The 16289-nt window shown below is 38.7% G+C and overlaps 1 pseudogene; it reads left to right on the forward strand.

The window, feature by feature from the left end:
* Window positions 1–13934, forward strand: part of LOC122738320 — a 94064-nt pseudogene extending 80130 nt beyond the window's left edge.
* The last annotated feature ends 2355 nt before the right edge of the window (window positions 13935–16289 follow it).

The following is a 16289-nucleotide window of genomic DNA, read 5'->3' on the forward strand; positions in this document are numbered from 1 at the left end:
TTATAAAATAGAGCTAATGCTCATACTACCCACCTCATAGTTTTGTTGTAATGAAAGTACTTTGCAAATTTTTAAATATCCCATAAAGGTGAGTTACAGGGTTTTTGTGTTTTACTAAAGCATGTAAAAGCATTTTATGCCAGGTTGCCTGGGATGGTATGGCCACAAAACCATCTGGGAGTTAATATTCTTCTGGGTTTAGGAATAGAGGAAACTAACTCAAGATCAGCCCTCAAAGGGAAGGGTAGTGGTGGAGGTTTTCATAAATGGTTATGGTAAGAGTTTGGGGGGAGAGTCTTGAGAAAGAAGAGGGAAGAAGGGAAAGGTAAGCATCCTATGCAGTACACAGCAGCAGCTAGTGTCAGCCACATCTACAATTCTTCTCTGTAACACCATGAGAGATGACCTGGGAAAAGCTGGGAGGGGCATGTGATTGTGTGTGTGTTTTTTCAGGCAGAAGCTCACCCCAACAGTCTAAGCACAGAGAGAAACAAAACAGCCTAAAGCAAGAACAGCCAGGCCTATATACCCTGCCCAGCCTTCCTTTTGTCTGTATTTTTCTTAAATGTATTCTGTAAAGGAATACATTTGCCAAATTTAATATTATTTCCCACAAGCAGATGTGGTCAATCCTGACCTTATATTGCTGAGTGTCCCTTTGTTTGTGGCATGAGGGTGCAAATGAAACTATAAAGGAGAATGGGGTTTTCCTAGAGCAGAGCTTGATCTCCATAGTTAGTGTATTTTGCCCCCTAGGGACATAAACACAAGTTATTTCATAACTACCCTTCAAAGTGCAGAATCACTTTGAATTCAGGTGCTATTGCATAAAACTACCTGTTATATGTAAGTTCTTACACCTGTAAAGCTTATATAAATGTGAGATGTGGGGTTTTTGTAACCCCATCTGGGCTGGTTTTCCTTCCCTTCCTCCATTTTCTTGTTACCTCTAGGTACCACAGAAGATAACTAAAGGTAAATATTTGAATGTAAAGGCATTAGGTTTATGTCCTATATCACTGTATTGGAGAATCAGAGCTGAAAGGGTTCTTAAAAATAATCTAGGGGCAGCTAGATGATTCAATGGATAGAGCAGCGGCCCTGGATTCAGAAGTACCTGAGTTCAAATCCGGCCTCAGACACTTAACACTTACTAGGTGCGTGACCCTGGGCAAGTCACTTAACCCCTATTGCCCCACAAAAAATAATCATCATCATCATCATCATCATCTAGTCCAATACTCTCATTTTACAGATGAGGAAACTGAAGTAAAAAATGGTTGTGAGTTGCCCAAAGTCCCACAGCTAATAAGTGTGTGTGGGGGGGGGGTGCGGTGTGAACCCATATCCTCTGATTCCGGAGCCACTGATCTTTGTATGAAGGAAATATTAGATAAAAATCAATTGTTTTATAGGGGAACTTAGAGGAGATGCAAGACAGTGAGCTTAGAGGCAAACTCTAGGGGTGCTTGCCTTGTATAATCAAGGCACCCTTTCATGCCCTGCAACAACACAAGGTTATGCAGAAAATCCCCTGAAAGACCTGCTGGAGAACAGGAAGAGGAACAGACAGAGATAGAATGGACATTAAAGTTGGCAACAAGATTAGATTCTCAAATGGGATAGTGACCAAGTCATTCTAATAATTGATGAATTAATTTGGGGGAATCTTTCTAACCTTTGAATACCCTATATGGAAACCTAGGCTAAGACACTGAAAGCACGGATCCCTAAGTCCCTTCTAAGCAAGTAGGGATAGACTGAAAGGGACTAGAGTTCCTTTCCACAACGGCTAAATTCCATGTAAACACTTGCAGAGAAGATGGTGCAACCTAGACTCAAAATGCCATCTGGTGGTTTGCACAGGGATTGTACCCTGAATAACTTCAGCCTCACCTCCCTTGGGTGTGTGGGCAGAGAGCTTTCTGCCTGCTCATTATACAACTGCAATCAAGTCTAAACTTAGAGACATTTTCCCCCTCATACTTTTTTCTTTTTAAAAAAATTTATTATTTATTTTTAACATTCTTTTCTTTTTAAATTTTGAGTTCCAAATTCTCTGCCTCCCTCCCACACCCTCCCCAACCCACTGAGAAGGCAAGCAATATATCAATTATGCATGTGAAGTCATGTAAAACATATTTCCATATTATCCATATTGCCAAAAACAAACAAAACAAAAATAAAGGAAGTAAGAAAAGTGTATTTCAATTTGCACTCAGAATTCATCAGTTCTCTCTCTCCAGAGGTGGATAGTATTTTTTTCATCATGAATCCTTTGGAATTGTCTTGGATCATTGTATTGATCAGAGTAGTCAAATCTTTCATCATCATTACAACATTGCTGCTACTGTGCACAATGGTCACGCAGTTCTTCTCACTTTACTTTGCATCAGTTCATATAGGTCTTGCCACGTTTTTCTGAAACCACCCACCTCCTCATTTCTTATAGAACAATAGTACTTCATCACAATTACATGCCACAACTTATTCAGTCATTCCCCAATTGATGAGCATCCCCTCATCCTCTCAAAGAAGTTCTAATTCTTTGCCACCACAAAAACAGCTGATATAAATATTTTTATACATATAGGTCCTTTTCCTTTTCCTCTTATCTCTTTGGAATACAGACCTAGTGGTGATGTTGCTGGGTCAAAAGCTAGCATAGTTTCAAACTATTCTTCATAATGGTTAGGCCAGTTCACTGCTCCACCAATAATTCATGTATGTACTTATTTTCCCTTATCCCCTCCAGCATTTGTCATTTTTGATAGGTGTAAGGTAGAACCTCTAAGTTGACTTAATTTTTATTTCTCTAGTCCATAATGATATAGAACATTTTTATATAACTATAGATAGGTTTGGTTTCTTCTTCTCAAAACCTCCAGTTCATATCCCTTGACCATTTATCAACTGAGGAGTGGCTCTCATTTTTATAAATTTGACTCAATTCTCTATGTATTTGAGAAATAAGGCCCCTATCATAGAAACTTGCTATAAACCTTTTTGATATTTCATCATTGTCTATGGTACCTTTTAACAAAATATAGTTTATTGGTTATCTTTTTTTAATTAGGTCTATTTATGGTTTTGCTTTGTCTGAGATCACAATTGTTACTTCTGCCTCTTTTATTTAAACTGAAGCATATTAGATTCCATTCTAGCTCTTTATTTTAACTCTGTGCATGTGTGTTTCTGATTCAAATGTGTCTCTTGTAAACAACATATTATTGGATTCTGGTTTCTAATCCATTCTGCTATCAATTTCTGATTTATGAGTGAAGTCATCCAATTCACATTCAGTTATGATTACTCCTCCTCCTTCTTCGACTTCTCCTCTCTTTCTCTCTCTCTCTCCCTTCTTTCCTCCTAAAAATAAGAGCATATACATCATATTTTAAGAAATTATAAAGGAAAACTGCCCCAATATCTTAGATGCGGAATAGAAATTAAAAGAATCCACTGATAACCTCTGAAAGAGATCCCAAAATAAAAACTCTCGGGAATATTATAGCCAAATTCCAGGACTCCCAGATGAAAGAGAAAATACTTCAAGCAGCAAGAAAGAAACCCATTCAAATATCATGATACCACAGTGAGTATTGCACAAGATTTAGCAGCTTCCATGTTAAAGGAGTATAGGGCTTGGAATATTCTGGAAGGTAAAGAAGTTAAGATTACAAGCAAGAATAACCTACCCAAGAAAACTGAATATAATTCATGGTTTTCTGGTAGTCCAATAATTCTTAAACTATCTCTCCTCAATCTATTTTCTAGGTCAATTGTTTTTCCAATGCAATATTTCCCATTTTCTTCTATTTTTTCATTCTTTTGATTAATGTTTTATTATTTCTTGTTGTCTTATGGAATCATTAGCTTCCAATTGCCCAATTCGAATTTTTAAGGAATTAGTTTCTTCCATGAGTTTTTGTACTTCCTTTTCCATTTGGCCTATTCTGCTCTTAAAGGAGTCCTTTCCTTCAGTGAATTTTTGTACCTCTTTTACCATTAGGTCATTTTTTAAAAGCAGCTATTTTCTTCATTTTTTGCCACTTTTATCAAGCTGTCAATTTCCTTTTCATAATTTTCTTGAATTAATCTCTTTTCCCATTTTTTCCTCTTTCACTCATCTCTTCCTTTAACTGTTCCAGAAATTCTTGTTGGGCTTTTGTCCAACTAGCATTTTTCCTTGAGACTTTGGTTGTGTCTCTTTATATTATTGTCTTCTTCTGCATTTATGTGCCACTATAGTAATTTTTTTTTTTAGTGAGGCAATTGGGGTTAAGTGACTTGCCCAGGGTCACACAGCTAGTAAGTGTTAAGTGTCTGAGGCCGGACCTGAACTCAGGTACTCCTGACTCCAGGGCCAGTGCTTTATCCACTGCGCCACCTAGCCGCCCCCCCCCATAGTAATTTTTATGGTCAAATTCTTCTTCTTCTTCTTCGTCCTTCTTCTTCTTCTAGCAAAGGGTCCCTTGTAATTGCTTTCTGAATATTTGTCTGACCCCCTTACTGACTGTGCTGAGAGCTCCTGAATCTACTACTGTTGCTGTTGCTGTTGCTGTTTCTGTTACTGGTGCTACTGCCTCCGTGTGCGGACAGGCCTTCACCATGGTGTGTCACAATCTTTCTTTCAAGCCTCCTAAGTTTTCTTAGGCCAGAAAAATGTCTCACTTTGAGATTTTTCTGGTTCTATCCCTCTGAAATTTGATTTTAGGTGTTATTTTAAAGTTGTTTGGAGGGGAATTTTGGGAGAGTTCAACTGAGTTACTGCTTCTAATCTGACATCTTAGCTCCCCTGCCCCTCCTACTTTTTTTTTTTATGAGATATTTTATTTTTTCCATTACATGTAAAGATAGTCCCTCCTACTTTTTAAAGTGGTTTTTTGACTGTGACTTTTTCAATGACAACTGAGAAATTCAACTCTGAGATCCTTGAGAGCAGCAACTGGTTTTTGCCTTTCTTTGCACCACCAGCTTAATAAATGCTTACTATTATTATTAATAACTAGCCTTTATATTGAACCTTATGAGTCATAAAGTACTTTACATTTATTATTCCATTTGATCCCCATGTCCCTATGCTATTATTATGCCTATTGGACAGATGAGAAAATCAAATGTGAGAGATGATAGTACAACATAAAGCAGATCCTTTTGAAGATAAGAATAACCATGCCAGCTTAAATAATTATACATGAAATCTATAAATAACCCCAAACTCTACTGTAGCCAATATTTCACCCTTTTAGTGTACAGTATTATAACTATTGACACTAATAAAACTCTGTTTCTTTTTATTCTGCCCAGTGGCAGCAGGCCACAAAAGAGAAAAAAAAAACCAGGAGAATCCAGAAATTGGATGATTACTCAACAAATAAAACAAGTGGTGTCTGTATTTCAGACTCTAAACTAAAAGTAATGTTAAATTTTGTTTGTTTTGTTTTTCCAAATCACCTTTAAAACCTCTTCATCACACCATCTTCTTCAGTTATGTGCTTAGTCCCAGCTGTTAAAACCTGAACATTTATAAATCCACTAGCCTGAAACCTGCTGAGGAATCAGAGTGTTGTAGAAGATTGCTCAGGGAGGAGCTATTTCTATACCTTGAGTTTGAAATGTGAGAACACCCTCCATAAATCATACCTGACACTGCTATTACCCAGCATGTCAGACATAAACTGTCAAAGTTAAAGTAGCAAAACATGAGAATCCATTAGAGGAGGAGGAGGAAAGGGAAAGGATGTCAGAGAACTATGAAGTAAGAGAGGAGAATTGGAACAGAAAGGAAAGGAAGATGGCCGCAAAGAAAAATGTTGCCTCCCTTCCTAATTCTTCTCGACTCACAGACCAAATCCTGTTGTCATTTAATGTTTGTTAGGTCCTTGGCTCCCCCATCCCCCTGCTGTTTATAGATAACAGGCAGTAATTAGTAACCCTGTACCAAACAGTGTGACTACAAAACTAATTTCATGCAAGATGTTCCAAATTGGGCACAAGTCAATGGTTAGGTCCATTGTCAAGAGATGTGAATTAATGTCTGTCCGGAAAAACTGCTCAACAACATCAGTTTGCCTGAAGGCCAGTAGGATTACTACACTCTTCTTTGCTTTTCTTTAGATCCTGGATTTAGTCCCCTCCTAGATAATTTCAATTGCTATCCCACAACTGGGAAACTATTCCTTTGTGCACTGATATATTTAAATCTTATCTTGCTTTAAGCCAAGGGTTTAACATCCATTAGGATGGAGGAAAGGGCTAGGCATATGGTGTCAATACAGGCAAAGTTAGAGACTTGAAACAAATGTCTGGGTTACATCTAGCTAAAAAAAATTAACATTAACATTTAGAAAAGACCATATTTTTTTCAGCCTGGATGATTTGTATTATTGGTTTATAGTCTTAGAGTATAGGATATCAAAGCTGGAAGGGATTTTCTCATTTCTCAAATGTCTTTCCAACTCAGCACATTACTGATAGCAACCCTGATTATTCATAGAGTATATCTAAAAGGAGAGCAAATGTCTCCTACCTAAATCAGATAATAGAAGTAATGTGGAAAAACAAGCTTGGCTTCAAAGAAATATGTGAAAACTTCTCTCCTCTCACTCCTCCATAGGGATGGGGGTCTATATGTGGGAAACATTACATATAATGTTAGGGGGGTCTATTTTCTGCATTTTTTCTCTTCTTAACCTTTTCCTTTGCTCTTGTTGTTGTTTTTTAATCCTTTGTTATAAGAGATGGCTCTCTGTGAGGGGGATAAGAAAAGAATACAGGAGCAAATCCAAGCAATGTAAAAATCAAAGACATCTCAACAAAAATTAAATTTCTTTTAAAAAGGAAATAACATGTGTGTGTTTTTTTAAAGAAAACAAAGAAACAACAAAAACCTAATACTTATCTTCTCTGCTACAGCTTCTCAAAGGTTCAAGACATCAAAGTGGCATAACTATGGATCTGTAGAAATCAAGAAGCACAGGAAGATATACGTGGCTCAGTCAGGCTAGAACTGCTAGTTAGTTGATGCAGGACATCCAGAATGATCCCACATTGGAAAGGATGACAAGGATGGTTAGTACATCTTCCTATCTCCAAATGGTTACAGTTTGGCTTCTCCTACGTGGCCTCAAAATTTTGAGATCTTTTCATTCTACATAATTTGGAAGTTGTTATTCTTGTATAAGTTGTTATATAAAAATCATTCTTCTCATATTGTTTGATGGAATTCAGATAGAAATAGCCCTGGATGGTATAGCCATTCTGAAAAACAGTTTGAAGCTATGGCTCAAAAGTCACTAAATTTTGACCTAGCAATACTACCACTAAACCTATGCTCCCAAAGAGACCAAAGGAAAGGACCCATATATACAGAAATACTTTTGTTATATCCACAATCTAGAAAGTAAGGAGTGAGTCCATCAACTGGAAAATGGCTGAATAAATTAGGGTATATGAATTAATGGAATATTATTGCAATGTCACAAATGATGAAGGGGACAATTTCTGAGAAACTTGAAAAGACTTATGAACTCAGGTAGAATGAATGAGCAGAACTAAGTGAACAATTTATACAATAATATATATATAATGTACAAAAAAGAAAGGGAAGGAAGGAAGGAAAGAAAGAGAGAGGAGAGGAGAGGAGAGAAAGAAAGAAAGAAAGAAAGAAAGAAAGAAAGAAAGAAAGAAAGAAAGAAAGAAAGAAAGAAAGAAAGAAAGAAAGAAAGAAAGAAAGAAAGGAAGGAAGGGAGAGAGAGAGGGAGGGAGGGAGGGAGGGAGGGAGGAAGGAAGGAAGGAAGGAAGGAAGGAAGGAAGGAAGGAAGGAAGGAAGGAAGGAAGGAAGGAAGGAAGGAAGGAAGGAAGGAAGGAAAAGAAAAGAAAGAGGTGGGAGGAAGAAAAATAAAAAGAGAGAAGGAAGGGAGAGAGGGAGGGAGGGAAGAAGGAGGGAGGGAAAGAAGGAGGGAAAAGAGGGAGGAAGATAAATAGTCATCAAAATTGTTTTTGTTGTGGTTTTTGTTTTTTACAAAAAACATAGCAGAAGAAGGAAGTCTAAGAAGAATCACAGTTAGGACAGTTTTGAAAGTTATATGTTGAATTTATTATATATATAAAAATAGAAGCAAACTATACATAACAGAGATTCTTAGTCTCATATACAATCTTCTTTTTCTGTTCTATTCTGTATATTAAAATGTCAATTTTATTTGGTGTCTGCTGGATTCAAAACCATAAAAATGTGATTTTTTAAAAATGGTCCTTAGACAAGTTGCTTTCCTGATACACACACACACTCATTCTATAGACTATTTCACAGGTGGATAAAATTGCTGCTTCTTGTCGTTGCATAAAAGTGTTAGGTTATATGCCCATCTTCTGTAGGCTCACTTATAGCACCCTCAGTATAACTGCAGTAACAGACAGGTTCCTGAAGACACTGACAGTGGTCTAACCCCCAGGGGAATCAGGTACACCTAATAAGAAGGTAAGTAACTGCACAGACCTGCCTCTCAGAAGTCTAACACTACCAGTCCTTTGTGAACACCACTCTGAATTCCATTTATAAAACAGAAACATCTTTTCTCATGTACTAGAAATGTCTCTTATGGAACAACATACCAGAAATGGCTGCCGCATTAGCTCAAAAAGTCTTACAAGTCCAAAGGCATTGAGAAATAAATCTCTCACAAAATAGTTAAATAAGGAAATTAGGTTTCCAAGTCCAAGGCAGGAGAAAGTTTTGTCCCATGTAGCATTGTATTGGAAATGGCTTAGCTAGTATTTTATCTTGCAAGTTGGTTCCTTCTTACTAATAGGTTGTACTATGGATTATTTGTAAATTTTGGGTTTGGTTTAATTCATAAGCACCAGGATCTTGCAGACCTGACTTAGTTTATTCCTCCCCCAAAACCCTGAGAATGATATTCGTATCCTGTTTAATGGCTGGGAATAGAAATTCTATATAGGTTAGTAAGCCCAAGTTTAGGTTGATGTTGTGTTGGCTCTCAGGGTTTTCCATTTCCCTGTGAAGCAACTTCTCATTTTCCTCTAACCTGAGCTCTAAAGCAGTGATGTTAAATTCAAATAGAAATGGGGTCACTAAACCTCAATATAAGGCTCCCTGCTGGCTACATATGGACTTAGAAAAACCACATATTAACATTATCTTTGGTTCTATTGTATTTTTATTTATTTTCTTAAATATTTCCCAACTGCATTTTAATCCTTTTAGCCTCACTGAAGAGTGGGGCTACTTCTGTTCTAAAACCTTTCACCAGGGGTCCAGGACTACCTTCACTGCAAAAATTCCAAAGCCCATTTCCTCCACTCATCTCAAGGTCACTTTTCGAAGTCACGTCAACCGTACATTCAACTCATACCTTTCAAACTTGTACCAAAGAATCACCATGTGCCCAGCATGCCCTTCTCATCATCGGCCTGCCAAATCATTTAAACAATTCCACCCAACTAATCAATGAAGAGGAGATCTTTGTGGGTACTCTCCCTGGTGTCCTATATTTTCTTCAAAAAAGACTAGGAATTGTAAAACTATTAGTTGGAAGAGATGTCATCTAATATAGACCCCTGCTCAATGCATAGCATCCCTTATACTAGGATTGGGCAGCTGTGGATCTTGTGGGGTATCACTGAATAAAAGTGGAACCAAGGACATCTAATTGTGTGCACAATGCCATTTTCCATGCCAAGGAGCAGGGTTTCAACTATGGTCCAGACCTCAAGCAAGCATAATGATTTTCCTATACATGTCGGTGAAATTGGCACATGTTTGCTCAGCATCTAGATGCTGTAAATTAGTCTCTTGCTAGTTGGCTTTCAGAGAGGGTAAAAAGATTGAGGATTAAGAAGAGGCCATTCCATTGAGGAATAAGGGAGATATGGTGACCTTGGGTAGATGGGTTTTAGGTAAAGTGGTAGCATCAAAAGGACACATTACAAGGGACTGAGAAGAAGTGGAGTGATGAGAAAGTAGAAGGCCATGAGTAAAATGCCTGTCACTATAAAGGAAGAGAGATAGAATGTTAGCTTGAGAGGATGGCAAATACCTCATGAAGGTTTTTAAAGAGTGGAGCGGTCCTGAATGTTGTTATAGGAAGCCAGAAAGGGCGCGTGGATGGAGTTTGATAGTAAAAGAGGGGAGAAATAACCAATTGAGAAAGTTTTCAGAGGAAATAGGAGAGGATAGGTTAGAGGGACAATAGATACAGAGGGTTGGACTGGCAAAGAGAAAAGTCACCACTTCTTCAGAAGAAAAGAGTAAAGGAAGAAAAGGACAAATAAATAGATAGGGGATGAGGGAGGAAAAACAGGGTATAGAGCAGGGTGGAAGAAGGTAGTTCATAATGAATAGAGTTATTTCCTCAGTGAAGTAAAAGATAAGAACATCTGTTTGAGAAAGAGGGTATGAAGAGACATTAGAGACTTTAAGGAAGGGAAGAGAAACTTTGGAAGAGATACTTAGAGGAGCAGAGTAAAAGTCAATAAGGAGAATAAAAGTCTTGCAGTGAGGCCCCAGGTGAGATTAGAGAACATGAATGTGTAGTGGGCCCAGGTCTACACTGGGGGGTGGGGTGGGGGTGACTTCCTCTAGCAGCCTTTGTCCAGTATCTCTATGTAGACCTTTAGCAGAGAAGTCAGGTAAGATGAGGGGGCTATGCTGAGCTGGAGTTGGCTGGCAGCATATGAAGATGGATGGGACCAAGGATCAGAGATGGAAAACAGTGTATAATTGTACTGATCGACTAAAAGGTCAAGACTGAAGAGGAAATGCATGAAGCCAAAGTAATGGACTGGGGTAAAACAGTGATGTGGAACTGGAGTTTTGTGTGAATATGACAAATGGATTTAGGAGTGAACCAGAAGAGGTGGGAGGATGGTTAAGTGTGGTCATTTGACCATCTTCCCGCATTTTCCCAGGACTATCTGGCAGACAGAGGGAATGATTCAGTCTGTGGAAATCAGTTTCAAGGTCTTTTTTTTAACCCCCTAAAAAAAGAGAAGTGTTCTAGCTCCATCTAGTGGACATTTTCTTACCTTATCTTTTTTTTTTTTTCAGATCTAAACTCTTGGTATGAAGGGTGTTTTCCACTCAATCAGAAGAACTAAGCAGTATTCTCATCAATACAATAACCCAAGACAAGTCTGAAGGACTTATGATGAAAAATGCTATCCATCTCTAGAGAAAGAACTGGTGAAATCTGAATACAGAATGAAATATACTGGGTTTTTTTTTACTTTATTTTTCTTGGGGTTTGCTTTTTTGTTTCTTTTTATAACATGACTAATGTGGAAATAATTTTGCGTAACTATACATGTAATACCCTATATCAAATTGCTTGCCTTCTCAATGGCGAGGGGGTAGGAGAGGGGAAAAGAATTTGGAACTCAAAGTTTTTTAAATGAATGTTAAAAATTTATTTTACATGTAATTGGGGAAAAATAAAACATTTATATTTTTTAAAAAGAAAAGCTAAGCAGTGACTTAGTTACCACAGAAGAGAAATTCCAGGTTTTAGTTAGACTATAAATGTAGTTTCCCTTCCTAATAGGAAGAATCTTCAAAAGGTGAAACCTTTCCAGTGCCTCATCCACAAATTGAGAAACCTTAGTAACTTCCTGATTTATTCATTCCATGCATTCACTCATTCTCCTGCTCTGTGCAGAGCGCTATACTGGTTAATGCAATGCAAAGTTTCCATCAGACATAGCTTTCATCCTCCACTCATAGTTTAATAGAAAAGGAAAGGTCACAGGCATAGATAACTATAATCGACAATGTTAAATGATAAGCATAATAGACCTGCAGGCTGTCCCAATATCACCTTATTATCTGCTAAGAAAAGCTTTTTTGCTCTTGTGGGGAAGAAAATTACTTGGAAGATTTGTTTGTTCAGCTATGCAACCAACCAGTAAAGGAAATAGTATAAAATTCACCAAGGCTTTCAAGTCACTTCTCCTCTTTGACACTCAATTTTTTCTTATGTAAAAATGAAAAGGTTGGACTCTAAGGTTCCTTGCAGGTCAAAATTCTATTTTCAGAATATTATAGAATAATGGCCAAGAGAGAATATCACTAATGACTGGAGACAATCAGGAGAGGCTTCCTGAAAGAAGTGATGTTTGAGTTGGCCTGTAGAGGAGAGGAACAGCATTCCAGCCTTATGAAACAGCGTGACAAATAGCTCTTTCCCTATAACAGTCTTTTTTGCGTTTCTATGTTGCTAAGTCTGTAGCTCATGCTATCAGCAGCCCTCAACAGAAGTCACCTGTCACTAGTCTCTGCCATGATCCCTTTGTGCTAGCCTGCTTTGCTCTGCCTGCCACCGTAGGCTACTGTAGTTCTCCATTGCTACGTGCAAGGTGAATGAAAGGCAGAGAGACCTAAGGGATAGAGAATGGGTCTCTAAACTGGGTCTGACACATATTGGCTGTATGATCCTGGGCAAGTAAGTGACTCACCTCAATGCCTCAGACAGCTCTTCCAAAGCCTAAATTACAGAAGGGTTTGATATTTGCATTTGGTGAAAGTTCTCCACTATCCAGGACATGTCAGGACACAGCCAAACCAGATTAAAATGTAATTGGGAAGTATTTCACAAAATAAATGAAAATACAAAAATATGTAGATAATATTACATTTTGGGGGGAAGGGCAATGAGGGTTAAGTGACTTGCCTAGGGTCACACAGCTAGTAAGTGTCAAGTGTCTGAGGGCTGGATTGAACTCAGGTCCTCCTGAATCCAGGGGCTGGTGCTTTATCCACTGCACCTCAAAGCTGTCCCATAATAATATTTACAATTTAAAACAAATCTACACCCACAGGGATACTTATGTGGTTCCATGCTTCTATTTGAGTTTGACACTGCTGCTCTACAAAGATAAAAATAAATACTAACTACCTGCCCACAAGGAAATTTACAATCTGCTGGTGGCTAGACTTGTATTACAAATGAAGACGGTACAAGGACAAGGAACTAATACCCGAAGGGATCATGAAAATTTCTCACAAGAGGGCGGCAATTTATAGTCATATGAGAAAATTGTTCTAAAGCATTATTGATTAGAGACATGCAAATTAAAATAACCCTGAGATATCATTTTATACTTCTGAGCTATGTCTTAAAGAAAGGCAAAAATCCTAAAGGGGAGGGGGGGAGGGCACGTATTTCAGTCAGAAGGGTATGACTTGTACAAGAACATGGAAATAGCAAGTGGAGTTTTGAGTTCAGAGAAAAGATTTTAGTAGTCCAATTTAGTGAGTTCATAGCGTAACAGCCCCTCTGAGCTCCCTCTATCAGCTTGCATTAGCATTGGAAGTTTGGGTCCTTAGAGGGTTCACAGCATTCTAGGGATAATCTTGTGGGTGGGCTATTCTAAGATCTACTCATGAACCCTTTAACAATCAGGCAACAGATATTTTAGTTCCTTGGTGAAGGCACTTACTCAAATGATATGTCAACAAGAGTGAGTTATAAAGCATTTCCCCAAATCCAAAATTCCATCACTCTCCTATAAGTATACACAAGCTTCTATGGAGGGAAGAGTAGATAGGAACTTAAAGTTTGATGTGCCTTTTGGCTCAGCTGTAGGAAACAGACCGACTTGGCTAAGGCAATTCACAATTCTGGAACTAGAGGATCTTGATGTTCTCTCTTTCTCCAGAGCATCCTTCTGAAGTTTGGTGCAGGGTATAGTGTTGGTGGTGAAGTCACTCTTCTGCTCAGCTGTGTTTACTCTTCCCACAGCATAGCAGGAGCTGACTCTACACTGGACGGATGACTCTTCCCGGCTTGCTCCGTTGTAGGTTCACATCTGGGATAGACCAGACAAGTTATTCAGCCTCTGGATATGCCAGCTGCAGGGCTTGGTTGGGCAGCTCATTTAGCCACTGGAAAGCTGCTGTCAGACAGGACTAGGCAAACCTCTCTGCTTCTTGACAGCTGCTGGGGGGCTGGGCAGACTACTTGACTACCTCTACTGAGCCAGGTAGGTCAGTCAGCCAAGGAGCTTTTCACAAGGCTCAGTCTCTTTACTTTTTGGACTTCATCTCTGAAGGGCAGCTGCAGTGTCTTTCACCACCGGCTTAGCTGGGTGGCATTGTGCTCTCTTCAGCTCAAGTGTAACAAAGCTCTTTTTAGCTGGCTGAAGCGCTGCTCTTCTCTTTTAGCTAGGGCAACAACCCTTAACCCAGGATTGGCAGAAGCCCCTTCTCCTCCACTCCATCTAAGTCTCTACTCTGAAATTTGTTATCTCTAGCCAGGAGGCAGGAGAGGTCAAGCCTCTCTAGTTCAACAATCCTTCCAGACTCAAAGCTAATTCTCTAGGTGATTTTTACCTGTCTTACTTAGAGTGATTACTTGCCAGACTCCTTGTGGGAGCTTTATGAGGATGAGTAGCTAGGAACAAAAGTACAAATGCATTCTGTGCCCTTGAGGCAAATTCATTTTTTCCCTATACTCCTCATATTCAGCTGATCTATTAAAGCCGCAAACTCTTTCTAAGCTATATCCATTGTATTTCAGGGTCTCTATCCTTTATCTCCTTTAGTCCTCCAGCATTTATTGAAGCCTCACCAGGGTACCCTATCTCAGTAGAGTTTGTGAAGGAAGGTAAGCAGTAGCTGGCATTTATATAGATTTATACATATTAACTCGTTTGAACCTCATATACCTATGAGGAAGGTGCTATCATTATCTCCATTTTACAGGTGAGGAAACTGAGTCACAGAGAGATAAAGAAACTTTCCCAGGATCTCATGGCTAGGGAATGTCTAAGACAGGGTTCAAACTCAGGTCTTTCTTCCTGACTTCGAGTCTTGTGCTCTATCCACTTCCCCACCCAAGAAAGATATATGAGAGTCAATCTGTAGAGGGCCTTATATGGAAAGATAAAGAATTTCTATTTTATCCTACAGGCAATGAAGAACCACTAATGGGTTTTTGAATAAGTGAATCACCTAGTCAGTGACATGCTCTTTCCCTTACACCAGTGTCTTTCTACTTCCCTCTAGATATTAGACTAAAATTATATTGGATTGACCTCACAATATGGATGAAGTATGCAATCTTTTGGGGGGGGCGGGGCAATGAGGGTTAAGTGACTTGCCCAGGGTCATAATAGCTAGTAAGTGTCAAGTGTCTGAGGCTGGATTTGAACTCGGGTCCTTGGGAATCCAGGGCTGGTGCTTTATCTACTGTGCCACCTATCAGCCCCTCTTTGTTCAACTTTAATGACATGAAGGGAGCATGAGGGTTAGGGTTAGGGTTTTTCTTCTTTTAACTGTTATGACTTAAGAGGATGTATGAGATTGCAATATGTAAAAGAATGAATTCTCTATCTTATTTAATTTCATCTGTAAGGAGCCTTGTTAGAATTATAATCTTGGTTCAAGGTTATTTTTCTACCCCCTGAACCTGTATTTAAGCATAATAAAAATCCAGGTATTTTTATCTCTTCAATTTCTGTACTGTGGTAGGTTTATTTCAGCAGCAGTAATGTACCACATGAATTCAAAGAGGAAACATTTCTCTTATACCAAGACATAGATAGATAGGTCATATATGTATGTATTATAACCCAATACGCAAGACAAATTATCATCCACTCTGGAGATTTATGTTAGCCAGATCTGAGGAGTGGGGAGTGGGATGTGGCCTGTATTTGAACTAATATCATATTAAGAAGTGCTTAAAATGTGTAAGTGCTGTTATTAGGTGCTAAGGATACAAAGAAATGGAAGAGAATCTGTCTTCAAAGAGCTTAAAATCTAGTAAGAGGAGTAATATCATTAAAATACAAAGAACGCTGACTTTGGAGCCTTGAATTGTGGTAACAATATGACAGTATTGCCATGTACTAAATACATAACCTTGGACCAGTCACTTATCCTCCATAGGCCTCAGTCCCCTCATGTGTAAAATGAGAATCTTGGACTAGATGATCTCCAAGGTTCCCTCCATTTTCTTTGTGTGATGCTATGGGAATAGAGAAGACATTTCATCAATAATTCTTTTCACTTTTTTTTCTTTTTTTCTTTAGTGAGGCAATTGGGGTTAAGTGACTTGCCCAGGGTCACACAGCTAGTAAGTGTCAAGTGTCTAAGACTGGATTTGAACTCAGGTCCTCCTGAATCCAGGGCCGGTGATCTATCCACTGCGCCACCTAGCTGCCCCTTCATCAATAATTCTAGGACAAATGAGATCATGTCAAGTACAATGATGAAGTCCAATGCTACATAGGATTTAGAACTGGAACAGACCTTTGGAATCAGC

Source organism: Dromiciops gliroides, chromosome 2 (genome assembly GCF_019393635.1).
Source record: "Dromiciops gliroides isolate mDroGli1 chromosome 2, mDroGli1.pri, whole genome shotgun sequence".
NCBI lineage: Eukaryota > Metazoa > Chordata > Mammalia > Microbiotheria > Microbiotheriidae > Dromiciops > Dromiciops gliroides.